General features: G+C 34.0%; 1 long non-coding RNA gene across 1 annotated transcript; it reads right to left on the minus strand.

Annotated features, from left to right (window-relative positions):
* Positions 1–1,874: 1,874 nt before the first annotated feature.
* Positions 1,875–5,409, minus strand: LOC140141951 (uncharacterized). Its single transcript, XR_011857487.1, has 3 exons — positions 5,276–5,409; positions 4,352–4,498; positions 1,875–2,865 (listed from the first exon to the last, which is right to left on the minus strand). It is a non-coding gene; the product is annotated as an uncharacterized lncRNA (long non-coding RNA).
* Between the last annotated feature and the right edge of the window lie 14,272 nt (positions 5,410–19,681).

The following is a 19,681-nucleotide window of genomic DNA, read 5'->3' on the forward strand; positions in this document are numbered from 1 at the left end:
TTTGGATACAATTACAATACCTCTATGATGACATTTTCTTTGCCTAATATGATTCTTTGCCTAATAGAAATAAACAGTTCTGGGAGTCATGGCCAATATTTTTTGCACCTCAAACATAGGTCAAACTTGTCACCCTTTTCAAGATGACAAAACCGTAAGTGTTGCCAGGTCACAGAAAATATAAACGGGTACCGCATGAATATGTTTCGTTGGAAGGTAGAAGGATAGTTCTTTATAGGGATCTAATCAAATTTCTTCTCTCTTCTCAAATAATGGAGCTATGGCCCGTTCTTTATCAGGCAAATTTCAACATTTTCAGCCTGAAACGACTAAAATAGTCTAAAATACATTTCAGGTCGTTATCAGTCGTTATCATGTCAACGGGTAACCCATCTACACCCAAAGCCCTTTCGACCTACACAATAAAACATTTTGACACACTATGATATATAACTTCCAGATGTGCATATTATGGAAAGGTTTATATAAACAAAAACGATTCTCTTATAGACCATCATGCGCACAGTTTCCACCCCGATACACCTGAGCACATATTTTCGTCCCAAGAGCTTCCAAGCAGAGAACACCAAGCAGCGATTGTCTCCACTAGAGTCTTTGATTACACTACACGGTTGAGCGCATAGCAATATAGGTAGGAGCTGTTAAGCTTCTAGCTGAAAATGGGCCTCTTTGATTGGTTTTTGTTGACACCTCACGTATTCCCTTCATCCAATCAGATTTTTTAAATATCAAACAAAAGCTTAAACTTCCCCTAACAACACATGTAGTCACCAGGTCAACAGATAACATAATTCAATGTTATAGCAAGGCAAATGTGGAAAATCTGTTGAAAACTATATACTGTACCAAGCACATTTTTGACCAAAATGTAGGTTTTAAAAGTCAAAACCTCAAGTGTTCCTTACAATATTTGTCAAATTTTATATCATTAAATAAAAAAAGCACACTTATATTGCCCATTATACTAAAGTCACTAGAATGAGCAATGGTCAATTATCTTCAAATTGCAAATCTTGTGCAAACAGTTACTATTTCGCCTGTTTTGTCAAACGGTTGTAAATTCAATCAACTATGACTTTTAAAAAAAGAGCGCTTACAAATTGATATGAAACAAAGGACAAATTTAATAGGTTTGTCGCTAGATACTTTAGCACTATATTTGTAAGGTTGATAATGCTTTATATTATTTTATATTTCAAGAATATCTTTTGGAACATCTAAAACACATGAAACAGACACAATAGGATTTGCAATAATACCATAATAGTTCCTAAATCTATTTACAACTCACAATGTAAGTGTCTTATGTAACTCAAAACTCGAAAGAACAGAAAGCCTGATCTCAGTGTTTGAACTCACACTTAAGGATTTCTCCTAAACTGCACTTTGCCCTAGCGAGATGTAGAATAAATATTGTGCTATTATCTGTAATAATCATAACAATTGATGGGTTTGAAGAATACGTGGGTGTTGGTGATTATTTTGGTATCAAAATTCCAAAATGGGCAAAAAGTGAGTAAAGGCTTCCTGGTTGTCAACCCGCGATTTAATATGTACAATATTATACATGAATGCAAACAAAAAAGCATGAATAATATTAACCGTTAAAATACCAACAACGAAAATTTTTATTGTGTATTTACGACACTTCCTGATAATATACAAATGAATATGGATATTTGAGTCTCACTACTCTTGATCAATAATAATACACGATTACTTTAAATTACAATGTTTATGTTTACTATATTTAATGCCTTACTTCTTGATCAATTAATAATAACAAAATGAACTCCAGAGTGTAGGGTAACAAGGGACATCTGGTTGGACAACGACGCAATTATTAACATGTCTAGCAAAAACATTTTGAACCCAATTTTACAACGATTTAATAAAATCAATTGTTGTTTGGTTACGGATATTATGTTGAGCTAATGTGACTTGTGACACAACCTCCGTTTCACATGTCAACAAACTATTGCCGGATATAGGAGTACGGAGGTGTGCACGTCACCCCTCCCCGAAAAGGATTTGAAAAATGCCCCTCCCCCCCCCCCCCTTCCATCCTGGTCGGTGACGCCTTAAATGATCCCTCACGCTACGAAACAGGGATGTGAAAATGTACCCCTCAAAAATAGGAATATGACTAGATTGTAATTTCATGATATGGTATATTTTTATGTGTGTTATAACTATTATCCCAGGTTGGCTAGACACCACCAGCAGTGCAATACACCTTCCACACTTAAAATTGTTAATCTGCTAAAGATCAGCTAAAACATACATTATTTATTATCTATATCATCAAAGTCTTTCATATCATGGAGCGAAAGGCGGTGGTCGATGACTTGATACTTCTGGATGATTATCTCCGTATCTTGATGACGATATTGTCGACGTCATCAATTCACCATTCGAATCAAGCACCACAAGTGACAAGTCAGGGGTCTCCCCCGCGTTTTCCATATAAGGAGGTGGAAGCTCAACAAATGATTGTGTACCATAATTAGTCATAGGTGAGTGTTGCGTTGCGGTATTTGAAGAACACCCTCCTCCGTCATGTAAAGATATTGGATGGAATTGATTTTATTACTTTCAGTAGATGGCGCAATTGGATGTAGCTCACCGCGGTCCGAGAGTATTCTCAATGTTCTGTCAAGTTCATGTTCACGCGAAATTGTACGAAATAGAATGGGTCTGGAATCATGGTTGACTAGTAAGTATTCGTCTTCATTTCTGGAGGAGGATGGCTCCGACGAGTCACAGCATAGGAATACTATAGCAAATAATAGTATTACTATAGTTACAGCAGTGAAGGCGTAGTGCACCGTAGGATTAACGTCACTGAAAGAATTAGTTCAAAACACACACACATATATAAATATTTTTATAATATATAGTCATAATTTAAGTTCACATTGTATCATTGTTATACATTTTTAAAGATATTTTATGACCCCTTTGATATTCTATAGCTGATATCTTCTGGATTGTATAAGATGACCAGAACAGAATTAAACTATGTACATACGTTAAGTAATAGCGTTCACACAAACCACCTTTGTTTCAGATGGGCATTTTAATGCGAAACCGAATGAAAAGTAATTAATTATCTTTGTAATTTTGTGAACAGTTTTATCTGAAATAAAATCTATTTAACTTGTACGGGCCTTTTTATTTTACATGTTTATAATGGGGGTGAGGATTTAAAATGGACAACAATATTGAAAAAAAAAAACCACTTCATTTTGGAACATTTTAGACGCCCATACAAACAGAATAGACTACGAACTTAATTAAATACATTTCATTCGGGGGGGGGGGCTAATGACAAAAAAAATGTCATGTATCTCATGGTTAGGAGCAAAGGTGAGAGATGTTTACATTACTGTAGTTATTATTATTAAATAATTATTAAATTATTTTCAGATTTGCATAATAAATCATTAATGCAATTCGAAATGTGTATAACAATGGACTACAACGAGCGTTTGTGCGAACATTAAACAGATAACATGGATCAGGTGATGCGGCATAAGCGTTTGCGTGACTGCATGCCGTAATTTTATACTAGCACGATTTCTTATTCACATCTGAATATAATTATTCAATTAAACTGCAGCAATATAAAGTGAAATATACAATGAGCAAATGAATTAGAGTACCAGTTAATATGATCACCCATGTTTATTCTAAACAGTGACAGTTATGTCATAATCAGAACCAGCAGCCAATAGCTGCATCTTTTAGCTCGGATTTAAGACCTCTTTCATTGAAATTCTTCAAGAAATAAAGACACGATCATCCAAACCCAAGGCAGAGAAGATGCCCAAGGACAGTGCAGATTCAGAAGTGGCAATTGATTTGTACACAAACACGTTCACCATCAAGAGAATACCATTAAAGCACATTAAAACTAGCGTCGTGCTTTCATTGATTAGAAAATAAAAGTGTAACTTTTGATTTTATTCCTTCCTTATGTTTTAGATCAACGTTTATTAATTCTCAACTAATTTGGTTGATGAAGCCTTGATGAGGTCTTAATATAGACCTAAATAGAACAGGTATTGGCTGCTTTGTTTTAATATTGACATAGTTATCTTTGTTTTTATACATAGGTGAAAACAACTAGTACCTGAATTCGTTTGTGCACTGCATATGTTGAACCAGTATTTACTTACTTGGAATTTGCCATGTATTTCATTAAGTGTTGATGACGAAATAAAATCAGATCAGAAAAAAAAAAAAGAAAAAAAAAAAAAAAAAAAAAAAAGGCAAAAGCAAAACATTTTGCAAAGAGGACAGCGATGATCACGAGCATGCAGATTACCTTTCAATGGCCAGAACGTTGGCAGCATCAGGATAGCAGCAACCTTCGAGGTCTGGACAACAAGAGGTTTGCGACGGATCATCAAAGGTACGAGGACACGTAAGGGTTTCAAACGGTAACGCTCCTTCACAGATCGTCATCACCAGTCTAGCGAGAAAAAAAACAGCAACAATAATTTTATTAAATTACTTGAAATAGTAAAGGCTCTAATGTTATTCAAATACTTGATAAAATGGCAATTTTGTTTAGCATTATTCAAACCAACTTAATGGTTAACACTAATACTCTCTTGTATTAAAAGGGCATTTCGTGATCCGCAGCCTCATACCCCCACTTTTCTCAAAAAAAGTTGAGATTTTTATATCACTGGAAACCTCTGGCTACATAATGTTTATGTACAAAATATTTCTTGCAGATTAATTCGTTTAGCAAAGATATCGTGAAATTTGATTACAACGCATTGTCTATGGAGCAGTGTAATACACATAATCATGCATAACTCGCGAAAGCAAAATCGGAATCAACTGAAATTTTGGGAATAGGATTTTTTCTAGGATATCTAATGAGAAATGACAGAGGATGCTAGGATTACGAAATACTCCTTTCATGGTATAGAGGCTGGAAGCACGCCAGAATGTTTTAATTAATTTCCAGGTGACCACTACTTATCATATTTATGCTTATAATGTAAGGTGTAAGTTAAGTCCCATATTCCTACGGAAAACGCAGGCCTGGCCCATTCGGCTAAAAACCCGGCATTAGGAAATTCTGGTCATAATGCGCACAGGTAGTAATACTGAATTACTCAAAAAGTGAAACTCTTAAATATTTAAAATATTTAAAATATTTAAAAAGTTACTGCCTGCTAATTACGACAATATATAGACATGAATTTATTACGCCAATAATATAATTTTAACTTACCTTTTATACCAACACCTTGGTTTATACAACTACAATATTATTCCTCGATCACTACGCATTGCAATGTTGTGATTTTTACATTGGAGCTGAAATATGGTGCTTACGTGTTGCAGTGACAGACGTACCAAATGCGTTATCGAATTTATAGATACTAAATGCGTAACACCTGTTGCATTTAATGCAAATAATTACCACAAGTGTACCACGTACAACGCACACTAAACTATTCGATATCACAATCAATGTACTAGCTCCGGCACTAGTGACCAATTTAATGCACGTTGTTCAGAATTATATCCCGATAAATATGGCTGTCAAAAATAACATGTTTTTACTGTTTGTTTAGGTAGCAAATGAACGTGTTGTTGTTGTTGTTTTTTTTTTGTTTTTTTTTAAGATATGGTCTTGTATAGAGGAAATCGACCATAAGAACACAGGGTGTTCTTCCGCTTGAGTATATTGTAATCTTATTAAATTATATGTTAACAAATACCTTTCACTTGTTTCAGTGAAATTGTACAACATAATGCACGATTATACTGAGATTTTGATGCTTCAATTACATGTACCCTGCAGGGGGTGCATTAGCCGAGAGTTGTAAGTTGAACATTGACGCAATATCCTATCGATTTCACATGACGTACTGGATGGAATTTATGTTCTTTGCATGAAATAAGTAGGATTAGGCTAATAAATCCAGTACAATAAGGGACAGGTAGAAATCAGTTAGAATGCAGAAACGAAGAAATTTAGTCTTAACAATGGCGTGTTAATGGTTTAATTGGTTCGCGCAAGATATCAGGGGAATGGCGGTGGGAGAAAGATTCATGGATGTGTCGGGTGGAAGAAATTACCAGTCTTAGAAGCCAAAGGTCCTTCAATGTCTGGGGGATTTAGAATAAAGAAAGAAACCTCATAAGGCACCAGATGACCTTCAATCGCACCACGTTTAAATGCCTGTATGCCCTTTATTGTGGAGTAAACATGTGATTGCCCACTGATATCTGCTATATTTGACTGTTATTTTTGTCCAATCATCACTTCCGTGCAATCTCATTCCATAACCAATCTACCTTGCAAAAACCAATTTAACCATTTGCCGATCATTCTAAAGGCATCGGAACATTTTGTGGACTTACATTTAACAGTTTCTGCATTCAAAGAGATTTCCGTCTTTACGCCATTGTAAGCATTAAAGTATACGCAAGATTCCACCACAAATAACACCTTCCATCCCATTAATACCTTTTCGTTTTATTATGTTTCTTACTTTTTTACTTTATTGTTTCTTGCTTTCTTTTTATTGACAGCATAAGTCATTTCTCTTTTTGGAATAAAAGGTAGCCCTGAAAAGGGCTGTTTAGTTTGTCTTTGGCTAGTTTGTAGTGAGGTTACTGTGCTGCTCTGCCCTCTACCTGTTGCCTCCTTGACGAATACAGGTTTCAGCCCTAGTCCTCATTGCATCAATTGCGTTGCGTACCAACCTTGTGCGCCGGATACTTGCGAATACTAGTATAGCAGTAATACGTTTGCAAAGATCTTGGATTTTGCCACAAATGAAGAAATCAATTCCTGGCAATTTTGCAACGTTTGTTCTGATTGGTTCGCGGTATCTAAGAGTGTATGAAATATTACTGGTACCTGAGTAACTGATCCCTACAATCATTGTTACAATTGCATTTATTTCTCGAATATTAATAGCTACGCGAGCGGTCTTCTAAGATATCCCCTGTTTGCCTATTATTATCATTAATCTATTATTAGTATTTATTATTATTATTATTATTATTATTATTATTATTATTATTAGTAGTAGTAGTAGTAGTAGTAGTAGTAGTAGTAGTAGTAGTAGTAGTAGTAGTAGTATTATTATTAGTAGTAGTAGTAGTAGTAGTAGCAGTAGTAGTAGTAGTAGTAGTAGTAGTAGTAGTAGTAGTAGTAGTAGTAGTAGTAGTAGTAGTAGTAGTAGTAGTAGTAGTAGTAGTAGTAGTAGTAGTAGTAGTAGTAGTAGTGGTAGCGTTATTATTATAATAATAATTATTATTATTATTATTATTATTATTATTATTATTATTATTATTATTATTATTATTATTATTATTATTATTATTATTATTATTATTATTATTATTATTATTATTAGTGTTATTATTATTATTATTATCATTATTATTATTTTTGAATGCTCACATATTCACATAACAAAATGGAAACCGTATAACTACTTATAGGTATTAATGAAAATCACAGGGACACGCCTTTTTAAAATTACATGGGATATTTTACAGTAAACATAATCGGACAACACTCTCTGGATTGCATTAATTGCAACTGCGAGGTAGTAGAGTATACATACAGATCAGTCCCATGTTATCGCGCCCTCTCCCTCTCAACGAAGCTACATACGTATTCAAAAGTATTTGAATTGAGTGAGGGCTTATTGTTCCTGGGTTACAAAAATTGAATGTGTTGACATATTTTCGTTTAATATCGTTTTTCGTTCTTTCTTTCATTTCACACATAAGATAAAAAATTAACTGATACTCAATACGGACAGATATATATTAATTCTTGTGTGCACCAAACCAGTAATTAAATTAGAAGCAATACTCATAAGTAAAAACTAAATGTTTCTTTGTCACTTAGTACATTACTAATGTGGAATAGTCTTTACCCTTGCCCTAACGAGAAAACGCAAAACGGCCCGTAAAAATACAAATTTCAAATTCTGTATATTGATTTGATAAATGCTGTGTTTTGCATAAACCCTGGAACTATGAAGACGGGATGAGGGTACAACCACCCCCCCCGAGATTGTTTTTATCCGTCAAAAAAAAAACCGCGCGTATTTGCGCCCTAACGACTTAAAGTCATAATGTACGATCTTATAATATGAATTTGGTTAATTTTTTCAAACCTGATTTTTGGCATATTTGTAATGTTTACACATGTCATAACTTGCACCTAAATGGAATCAGCTAAATTTGTTGTGTTTGTAGGTAAACAGAGCAATGTTCGACATAAAGTCATAATTCAAGAAATTATGACTTAATGTCCGCCCATAGAACTGCGTGTTAAACGGCCAAAATAACAAGCAGTGTTTCTTTCACGTTACCTCGTTATTTCAGCTCAAAATTCCCGATCATTATTACTAGTATTATTTCAGCATTTTGAGTATATGACAAATTTAAAATTTGAAGGAAATCGTACATTAAGCCTTTAAGATAATATCGTAGATCCATCTTTTTCGATCATTTTAGTGATTAAATTATTACCCCAGCACCTTATCCGTGGGGTAGGACCGACCATCAAAGATAACCATAGGGGTGAGGGGGTGAGGTTGGTGAGGCCCACCATTGCTTTTACAGTATAACCCATGATTTTTATGTCGCTCTTGTAAAATTATTAATAAAGCAGCTGACATTTTACAACACATGTTCATAGAATTTTTAGCCAAAAACACTGGATAGAGGAGATACATTGGTACCAAAAATAAAAGTATATTATATTTTTAATTGAAATTTAGTGGGGTTGCGCCCCTCCCCTTCGTAGTCCATGTTACACAATATGGATCAGTAGTTTCAATTTTTCTTAAGTTGATGTGGAAACAATTTAATTGAATTGTCCTGAACAACACGCCCATTGTATCTGGTAATGGTGTGTTTCTCACAATACATATTACTTACATAAAACATACTTTTATTTTCTGTCACCAAGACATTATTCATCGTGATGATGTAACAGGATTAGATACCATAGCAATAAATAAGTTCTATATCGCACTGCACTAGTACATTCACGCGGTATCTTTGCAGCGATAAAGACCTGGATCGTAATTCTATGGAATATTCATATCATGCTGATCACTCTCACCTGTAAGATTAATATCTTTGAAAAGAGTGGTATTGTACTGAATCTACGATTGCAGACATACACATGTAGGCCAATATGGTAGTTAATTCTGTTACATCATCATTTCTACGGTGAATTGAACGCCACAGATCGCAGTGTACTTCATAGTATTAATGCAGGATGATGGTCTAAAGTTTAAAATAATTTATTGTTTAAATTAGGGCCCCGTCTAAATCACGTTTTGAAAGTTTTTTTTTATTTTATTTATAGAAAGATTTGCATTCGGTGATTCGAACCGCCCTTGCTAACCTAATCACGCGGGGACGTATACAGACACCAGAAGGGCAATGTGTCCGTACTCTGGTGAAGCATCGCGTAAACGCACTGATTCGAATCTATCACTGTGTAATCCAAACAAATCCAGCATGGCATTTACTCTAAACTTGAGATAAGGCGGACAATAGCGTGATTAATTTTAAATGTAAAATGTAAAATAAGAAGTGACATGAGTTTACAGACGCACTATATGTAAAAGTTTATTTCTGCGTTATAATAATTTGTTTTCTGTAAATTGCTTTGAATCAGGCACGCATGATAAATTTTGCCCAACTGTACTCAAATGAAGTGTACTGTGACGACAGTGCTAAGCAATGTAGCATTAGAGAGGTTGCAAAACGCGGTTCAAAAGCGCAAGCTTCAACGTCTAGAGGATTATATAAGCTTATATATTCAAAACCACTCTAAAGCCTCTAGAAGTCGAAGTGAACGCGAAAATCTATAGTGAGCCGTAAACTATTAACGAAAATACGTCAATTTAAGAAAAATAGTTTCTATATTTCCTCATAGACAACAAAATCACCTCTTATGTATTATCTCGTTAAAAGACCAACTATTGGAAATCTAATTTGGTTTGGGTAAAAAATATGCCATATGTTGTTGCAAATTAATGACTGAATTATGGTCAAATAATTTTCTAGTTCCAAACGTCAATCTTGGAATATACCTTTTTGTGTGCTCATGGTGTATAAAGAATCAGTTTGCAAAATGAAGTTTTTACAACAAATTCAACGACAAGGGGATTAAGTTCCCGTAAAAATGGTATGTTTTTACTGCAGCGAGTAGTGTAGCATATTTCTGCTCTTCTGGAAGAATAGAGTAGGTACATACATGTATTTTAAACAGAACATGTCATTGGTTGTGTCTGGTAAGAAAGGGGATAGGGCGAAAATCATATTGAATAAGACATCAAAAATCCCCAGATAATTCAAGTAGTGGAACAATACTTAATTTGCATAAATAAAAAATGGCCGCTTACACAGGGCGTGAAATTTCAAAGTTGGTCAAATCTTTCATAAAAACATTCCAATTTATTGCTCTCATCATAAGAATTCAGAAAAAGTATAGTTTGAGTGTCTCCGGCATACATTTCTCGAGTTATTGTCCCTTTGATTAATTGATTAAAAGGAGAAAGATTGTATTGTTTTGGATGTTTTGTCACAAGATAGGTCAAGCTTAAGTCAAGAGGGTTCAATTGATATACCATTTTTATTAAAATGAGAGAATGTTTCAATTTTTGTCCTCTGATGTGGAATCCAAATTTTCACATTTGACCTTTTGATACTTTTTCTGAATCCGTATAAAGAGATAAATGCATTGGTATGGTTTTTATTAAGATTTTAAAAAACTTTGAAATTTCACCCCTGCATAAGCGGCCATTTGGAATTTATGCAAATTAGGCACTGTTTAACTAGTTGGATTTGACTGGACTTTTGAAATTATACGCTCTGAATAAGCGGCCAACTTGGTTTTATGCAAATTAGAAACTGTTGCACTACGTGGATTTTGCAAGACTTTTGAAAAGTGTTTGTGTGCGCTTTCTGGAGGTGCATACATGTGGAATGGATTCTTTTGAAATTAGTGGCGGCTGATTTCATACTTTGACTGGCCTATTCAGTTTTAATAGTCTAATAATGAGCTATTACAATTTTTCTACAAAGACCTGCACATTAATCCGTAGTTCATGAAGTTCAACAAATAATTGCTTTTATTGGAAAACAAATTAGGGTGTGGTTCCCGATTAGGCAAGGTGCAGTGATACACAATACCATGAGTACCCTTTTCTACTCCATCTACCCATAGCAAATGTAAATGACACTCCAATATTTGCTAAATAATTGTGACCACTCATTGTTATAACTTATAAGGCCCCTTGTATTCATCTATGGAATTGGAACAGAATAACCCTTCAGCTACATAGCCCCATGTGACCCCTTCTGTAAATTACTGAGTATTCAACTAAGATGTCAACCTATGCCATGTTAATGAAATGTTGCCGTTACTAGGAATGTAGACAGAACACATAATGAAGGTCAGCTGTCTTGTAATATGGTTATGCTAGTCACCGTAGGGCATTATTGTACATTCAAAAACAACAAGTGCATAACGGTAAATGTGGGAAAACAATTCGAATATTATGTTCGTAGATATAAATTTGGTATTATGTTACTAATTAATATCTGAAATGCATGGTACCCAATACTTACCTGTAATTAGCATTAAAATAAGTTATAATGATATTACCCTTGTCCGAAACACCATGGAACCTTCCTATTAATACTACGAGTTTGTAAACAAAGCTTTCACATTTATACCAAGAGCTCAATTAATTTTGAACTATATAATTATTATAAACGGTCCCCCTAAGACATTTTAATATAATCCAAAAACGGCTTGTTCAATTATCTTGTTTTAAAGTTTGAAACATAGGCGGATTAGTTATGCATCAAGTTAGCGGGTCTTTGTTGTTACTTTTTATCATCTTCATTGCAAAATGCAGTCATTTACGATATTCTCGGTCACAAAATAGTTGCATTTTTCTACATAGGCATTTTATGCTTGAATTTGTGTTCGACAATTTTTCCCTTTAAGTGAGTAATTTAATCAAAAAGAATCATAATTGAATTTAATTAAGTTTAAGCCTTTCCTGATTTAGGTATCACACATTCAAAAACAGTTTTTATGGTTCAGTGAATAAATTAAATTGAATGCTGCAGCTTATTAATGTCTTTCAATAATGAATAGGCCTTCCTTCATGTGAGATGGCTTCCAAGCATCGTTCTTCTCTGCTGTTGGTCAAGCTCACGTTGATGTGGTCCCTCACTTGTCCGCTTGTAACACGTTGAGTCTTGATAAAGGCCACCCGTATAAATGTTTTTGAACCATTCAAGTAATGACCAATACAACAAGTGTATAGGGCCAGCATAAAAGATATAACCAGGAATCTGTTGGTCCATTGGTTAAATTAATCAATGAACACAAGATTTATCATTGAAGTTACAGTTGTTCTTTATTCGAACGAATATATGAAACCAGTTACCTTCGCATGAATGCGTTGTGTTGCATGTGAGTATCATGTTTACCAAACCCGGTACATTATTGCTCGATTGGGTTCATTTTAGTCATTTCGGTCATCCGTATTAACACCTATGTTTAGAGTGAAATATTTCACCAATGCACTTTCCTCGAATTATATAGATGCAGCAGAGTCTAACTCGCAGTAACCTTGAACCTCGAATTGACCAAAAACACATCTATATGATCTATAAGGGCAAGTTGAAGACCTGAGCGCAAGAACACTGTAAGTCCACATTTCACGAAATTGAGTTGCAGGTGGTTTTGAAGTTATTGGATGAAGACAAAAATTGTTACAATTTTTTTTTGACATTTGGCCATCAACAATTAAAAAGTGTCCAATGACGTCAGGAGACATGTCAAATTACTCTTCTCATAATAACGCTTATGAAAATATATAATTTATCATACATTTTGAGCTCGGTTAATGAGTTAGAGGGTTACTTGCTGTTGAAGGTCAACTGAGGTCAAATTTTAAAACAACCTTCAAATTCAACAAAAAAAGGTATCAAATTGATCGTCTTTGCACATAGATTACCAATATGGTTAAATGTTTCCAACAGGTGCCTTCAGTTTGGAGTTATAAGCTTTTGTTTCAATCCGAGCGCAAGAAGATCATAAGTCCAAAAATGATAAATCGATCAATATTACGGATATTTACTTGGTTGATATACAAAATGATTCTTCTTACCTTTACCCATGTACCTGAGAAATATCAATATTATGGATTTTTGGTTTCCAAATTATCTTATTTAAAAAGTTTAAGGTTGGTCTGAACCCTGGAATTATGGAAACTTTCGGACCTCATAACTGCTAAATTATTAGTCTAAAGAATATAAAAGTATACATTTTTAGAATGGAAATGACTTGATAAATTCATCTGTGAGGTCCAATTTGGGCCAAAATGCTCATTTTTGGAGAAAATCCAAAAAACTGGTTTTTTTGGCCCAAATTTTTCGCGCAACGTAACAAAAAAAATTGATTGGCCAAAAAATTTGTTTTATTATTTTTAAAAACTAGATAAAATATCTAGGACCCGTATTTTTTATTTTTTTTTATTTTGACCAACTTAACCCTTAAAAAAATTGAAATTTGGGCGAAAATCGGGTTTTTTATGATTTTTTTGACAATTGTGCATTTTTTGAGCATTTTTGGTGCAAATTTCTCAAAGTTGGTCGAAATTCAAAAAAATTAAAATACGTGTCCTAGATATTTTTATCTAGTTTTTAAAAATAATTTAAAAAAATATTTTGGCCAAATAATTTTTTTGTTACGTCGCACGAAAAAATTTGGGCCAAAGAACCTGGTTTTTGGGATTTTCTCCAAAAATGAGCATTTTAGCCCAAATTGGACCTCACAGATGAATTTATCAAGTCATTTCCATTAAGAAAATGTATACTTTAATATTCTTTAGACTAATAATTTAGCAGTTATGAGGTCCGAAAGTTTCCATAATTCCAGGGTTCAGACCAACCTTAAAAGATCATATTTCAAAATGCCAAATATGGACTTACTGTCTTCTTGCGCTCAGATCTTCAGTTGCTAATAAACGTCATCTACGTCCTCTTAATACATGTGTATGTAATGTATAAGTTATGATTATGCAATGTGTAATACTCATTTGTGATATAATAGGTTACGCCATATCAATATCCAGAGTTCCAAAGCAGAATATTTGCTTGACCACAGGCCTCCGCCACCTATCCTGTACGTACCAATGAACATTAGAAGAGTACAAATAGTACACATAAATATTGTTTCCTTGACATTTGAGTCAAGGTCAAGTTGGTAAGGGGGTAGTTGGTAATGACAGAATATTAATGCAAAGATGAAAGTGCGGCAAGTTTTGCCTCAAATGAGGCAAGATAGGAAACAGATAGAAAATGGGCGAGGGGAAGTTTCCAACTTCAAGTATTAAACAACACAAAAATATGGTGAGAAATTTGAGACTTGTCTGAATGCATGTTGCTGACAGCATTTTTTTCGGCAGTATCATATAAGATAGACAACACTATAATATGACTGAGCCAAGCATTTTTGAATAATTCAATATTTCTGTTCATGAAGAATGTGTTTCCTAAGAATATGATTTAAAATGCACTTATCGACCATCTCTTCTTACCCCCCTGCTTTGATGTTTGATTATTCAATGTAATTTGTTTGAAGTTTAACACTTTGGATCCAAACAAAAATTAACACAAATCTCGGGGTTCTGCGAGGGTAGGCCTTCTCCATCATACATCAGCGACAGTGAGTCTGTAATCTGCAATTATACGTCATCAGGTCAAGATCTTCTTTACCTTCAACATAGTAGCAAGCCACTAGCAAGCAGACTTGACGCTCAGATCAATTATCAATCCTGATACACTATATCTTCTCCAATTAGCTTAAATTCGTATACAATTGGTATCCAGTTTATTTTAGAAGTACAAATATTTTTGCTAGAGCAAAAGATCCAACCACGACATTAACCCTAACCGTACCAAACATCAAAAAACATCAATTCAGAAAGCGCAGGCAAAACCAGGTTTCCCATATGATGCTATTTCGTCAAAAGAAATTGCTCAGTATCATAATATCTTTTCCTTTTCCAAACATTGTCTACAACATTTTCCTCTGCTCGATTTTTTGCTCCACTTGCTGGATGTACTTCATATTAAAAAAAAACGTTGGCTGTGTTTATAACCTTTTACCAATCCCTCGTTTCAAATGACATGTTTTGTTTTTGGTTTCTCTTATGTTCAGAAACAAACAAAAAATCAGCGGATTAAACAGAGGGGCAGAACTTGTCTGCAATCATAACGTCTAAAGCTAAATTATTACTACATTGCTGGGTGACAGTGAGGAAGAGCGCTATCGATATTTCCTCTCCCTTCTCGAGCTCTCCTCTCCCCCTCCTTCCTACCAAATAGACTGGGACAACGTAAATGTACTGGAGAAAGAAACAAAATAATTTCCCAGGAGGTTTCTGGAAGCTATCCAGATCAAGCAGCAGGGACCTTCATTGAACCGACACACAGGATTGGAACTAGATCATGTGTGGGACAACCTGATCAAACCCAGCGGCACCAGGGGCAGGAAACTTCCGACTTCGGTGACGTCATCACGCGTGATGGCACCTGATCAGGTTGGTTCTTAGCCGTTTCCAAGAAAACATCAGAGCTAACTACATCGGCTGATGACAAGGAAGTCTAAGTTAATAATTTTCATATTTTTAAAGTTAAGTGGTATCAGTATACTCATACCACCGTTTATGCCATAAAACCAAAATTGCCAAAGTTGCAAATAAAGGTCATTTTGGACCCCTACATATATTAGCTTACATTATACCCCTCCAATAAATTTAGTACGAAATCCAAAATTGATGAAGTATAAACAATATCGTTGATGTACAAGATAAATAACAAAGGCCCCAATATTGACGCTTGAGGAACATCGCACCTTATTTCAGAGCTATGACCGTTTCCTATTTGACAATTAGCTTCTAAACCAATAAAGTACATTTCCCCTAAAACCATAATGTTCCAGCTTATAAAGTAATATATGATGGTCTATCGTGTCAAATACTTTTGACAGATCTAGATAAATACCAACTTTACTTTTAGAGCTTTTTACTGCGCTGTTTATTTTGTCAACAAGTTCAGTAATAGCCATACCAGTTGAATGTTTTTTTTCCTAAAACCAAATTGTTTTTATTCAGTATATTGTTTTTATCCATATAATTGACACATCTATTAAAAATAACTCTTTCCAGTATTTTAGAAAAACACGGAACACATGTCGACAATTTGATAAAATTCTGGGTCTTCTATTTTTATAAATTGGTATTGCCTTTCCAATGTTTAGATGATCAGGGACTATACCAGGGATTATTGATTTCCAATCTCATCATAGCCATGACTTTTTGTTTGATTATATTGATTGATCAAGGTAACTTGTATTGCTAACAGATTCTTCGGTCGCATGATTATGCAACAAACTGAAATGAAGTAAACTTTATAAATATAATGATATATTCTTAAAGCGTATGTAGCTGGGATGAAAAGCCGACGATCAATTGAAAATGTTGACCTTTCGTATTGAAGATATCGACCCCCCCAAAAAAAAAAAAATAGGTCTTTTGGGAAAAAATGTAAATCTTAAATATGGAAGGTCAAATTGGTTCAATTGATCGTTGGCTTTTCATCCCAGCTTTTACATACATTTGAAGTATAATCATTAGATTTATACAGTTTACTTCAAGATCTATTATATATTAATTTTTTTTTAAATATCAAATTTTAATAATTGTCATAAAATTTGTATTATATTACGAATTTAAAAAAAATCAAAATTGTTTGATATATTATATGAAAATATAGGCTTGGTTTGATAAGACTGCTGATAAGATGGGATAGGATAAGATGGGATCTTGCAATATTGGCATCCTGGGCTCGGTTTACTTGGCAGGAGTTCTCAATATTATTTTGCTACCTCAGTAAAAATAAGTTAAACTTGATGAAATTAATACTAGCTAATTTTGTTTAGAATTGTTTCTTTAAAGGTATATTATTTAATGCATACAAATCGTCGTACTGTCTGTATGTCTACCATTAATAAAGTTTTTGAAGTAATAGTGTTTATACATCTAATAATAGTGTTGTTCTATCCCCTTAAGGGGCTTTTATATGGACGTTATTTGGAGTCGCTATTTTGCTTCAAAAGCTCTTATACTTTGCATGTTTCACTATTTTAAGATGAGCAAGATACATGTCTGTTATCGAGAAATAACCAAAGTTAACCGTAAGTACAGAATGTCTCAAAATTATACTACTAGTATTACAATATGTACAAGTCAAACCAATTACTAAGACGTCACAGTATTTTTTGCAATCCAAAGCCTGCAGCAACTAGACACGTTGCGGTTCTTAACGCAACGGCGCAATGCCGACATCCTTTCATTTTATCATAATGACAAATAAAATAAATATAAATAAAAAGGTGATTACAGATATGTGACTAAGAAGGAACTTTATGATGAGGAAGCGAAAAAAAAGAAAGAAATGTGTGATTTAGAGAGAGAGATGGTCACAAACAAAGGACCAATGGACAGGTTTTCCTTGGGTAGTGGCGCTTTTGAAAGTTTCCAGGTGGGGAGGAGGTTTTCCATCAGGTTTTGCTACTATACTTTACCATGTAGTTCCAACAAATCGTGCCCACACTATGAATGATCCACCTAATTAGCATATTTTTACGATGAGCATCTAATGGAATTTGAAGGTGGCCACCCCCTACACCAAGTCATACTATGCGAATTTACCAGTTACGATAAATCGTGCGATCGAGGGCAGGCGGACGAACGGACGGACGGACGGCCAGGAAACTATATCCCAGCAAACACAAAAACGTTTTAAAAACGTTTTAAATAAGTTATATTTTGACTTTTGGTTTAGGTAAAACGTTTTAATAACATTAAAATGTCGGGTTATATAAAGGTCATGATAACGTTTTAAAACGTTTTGTATGAAAACACACTACAACAATATTTTTAAATGTTTTCAAAAATGTTATTGTGAACTATTTTTGCAAACATTTTTGCCAAATATTTTATCAATACCTAAATAACATTATGTTAAAATACTTGAACCCAGCAAACACAGAAATGTTCTTAAAATGTTTTATTCAAAACGTTTTAATAACATTAAAATGTCGGGTTATATAAAGGTCATGATAACGTTTTAAAACGTTTTGTATGAAAACACACTACAACAATATATTTTTAAATGTTTTCAAAAAATGTTATTGTGAACTATTTTTGGAAACATTTTTGCCAAATATTGTATCAATACCTATATAACATTATGTTAAAATACTTGAACCCAGCAAACACAGAAATGTTCTTAAAATGTTTTTTTTTTTTCAAAACATTTTAATAACATTTAAATGTCGGGTTATATAAAGGTCATGAAAACGTATTTAAAACGTTATTGCAAATATTTTGGGCAAACATTTTTCGCAAAATATTTTATCAACCCCAACATATCATTCTGTTTAGAATGTTTTGTATCAAGTTTTCAAGAATGTTTTTGGAATGTTATCAAAACGTTTTTATACCCTTTATATAACCCATTTAAACGTTTTCTGTAAAACATTTTTGTTTGCTGAGCACAGTTAGCAGCCTGCACAACCGATTCTTTTGTTTGGCAAGGCTCACTCAGTCATTTAATGAGGCAATACAAACGATCGAATTTGGTGTTGAAATGAGCTTAATTTTAGTTACACCTTTTCGATGTAAAATTAATTTTCTCGGCCAAATGAAAAGCAATCATTTTCATTTTTTCAGTAAATGTCAGGAAAAATTGTAGTGCTTGATACTGTATTTTTTTCAAATTCTAGTGTTAAACTTAGGCGTGAAATTTAGTCATTTAGTGTAAGATTTTCGATTTTGATAGGCTTAAACTCTGTCCGCGAGCCTTTTTTGGATCAACCTTTTAGCTTTTCAAAGTAAGATAGTTCGCTAATGAAGGATTTTTCCCAACTTTCTAACGCACATCACCGTGAGCGATATATCATAGTTTTGTCAGAATTTGCGTTTTCATTTCACTATTTTAACTGCCGGCTGACCATTTTTCAAAATCAACGAGTGAAATCTAAGGCTAATACTAGCATTATGGATCGATATCCCTGGGTTTAATAGGAATACCGGCATGGCTACAGTGTTGCTAGAACTTCAATATAGCAAAGAAATTCCCAGGCCTATAGCGCTCCTACTGATCATGTTTAACCAGAACACTCAATTGGGGATTTGGGCTACCAAATCGCTGGTCGGGCAATTTGCTTTCAATGGAAAATTGACCTGGATAAACAACAAAGGAAATATCGACTATTTCTGTTGGTTGCTCTCGAGATAAAAGTACTGAGTTAGACATTTTCGGAGTAAGAAGGAAAAAGGGTAAAATAAAAACGGAAATTCTAACAAAACTATAATATATAGACCCACACGATGTGCTTTACAGAGGTGGGAAATATCTTTCTTTAGCAAACTATATTAGTTTGAGACGCTAAAAATGAATTCCGTAAAAAGCTCGCGTGCGAACTGAAGGCCTATAAAAATCAAAAATATCACACTAAAAGACACAATTTGATGCTTAATTTTAACACCAG

Source organism: Amphiura filiformis, chromosome 20, assembly GCF_039555335.1.
Source record: "Amphiura filiformis chromosome 20, Afil_fr2py, whole genome shotgun sequence".
NCBI classification, from domain to species: domain Eukaryota; kingdom Metazoa; phylum Echinodermata; class Ophiuroidea; order Amphilepidida; family Amphiuridae; genus Amphiura; species Amphiura filiformis.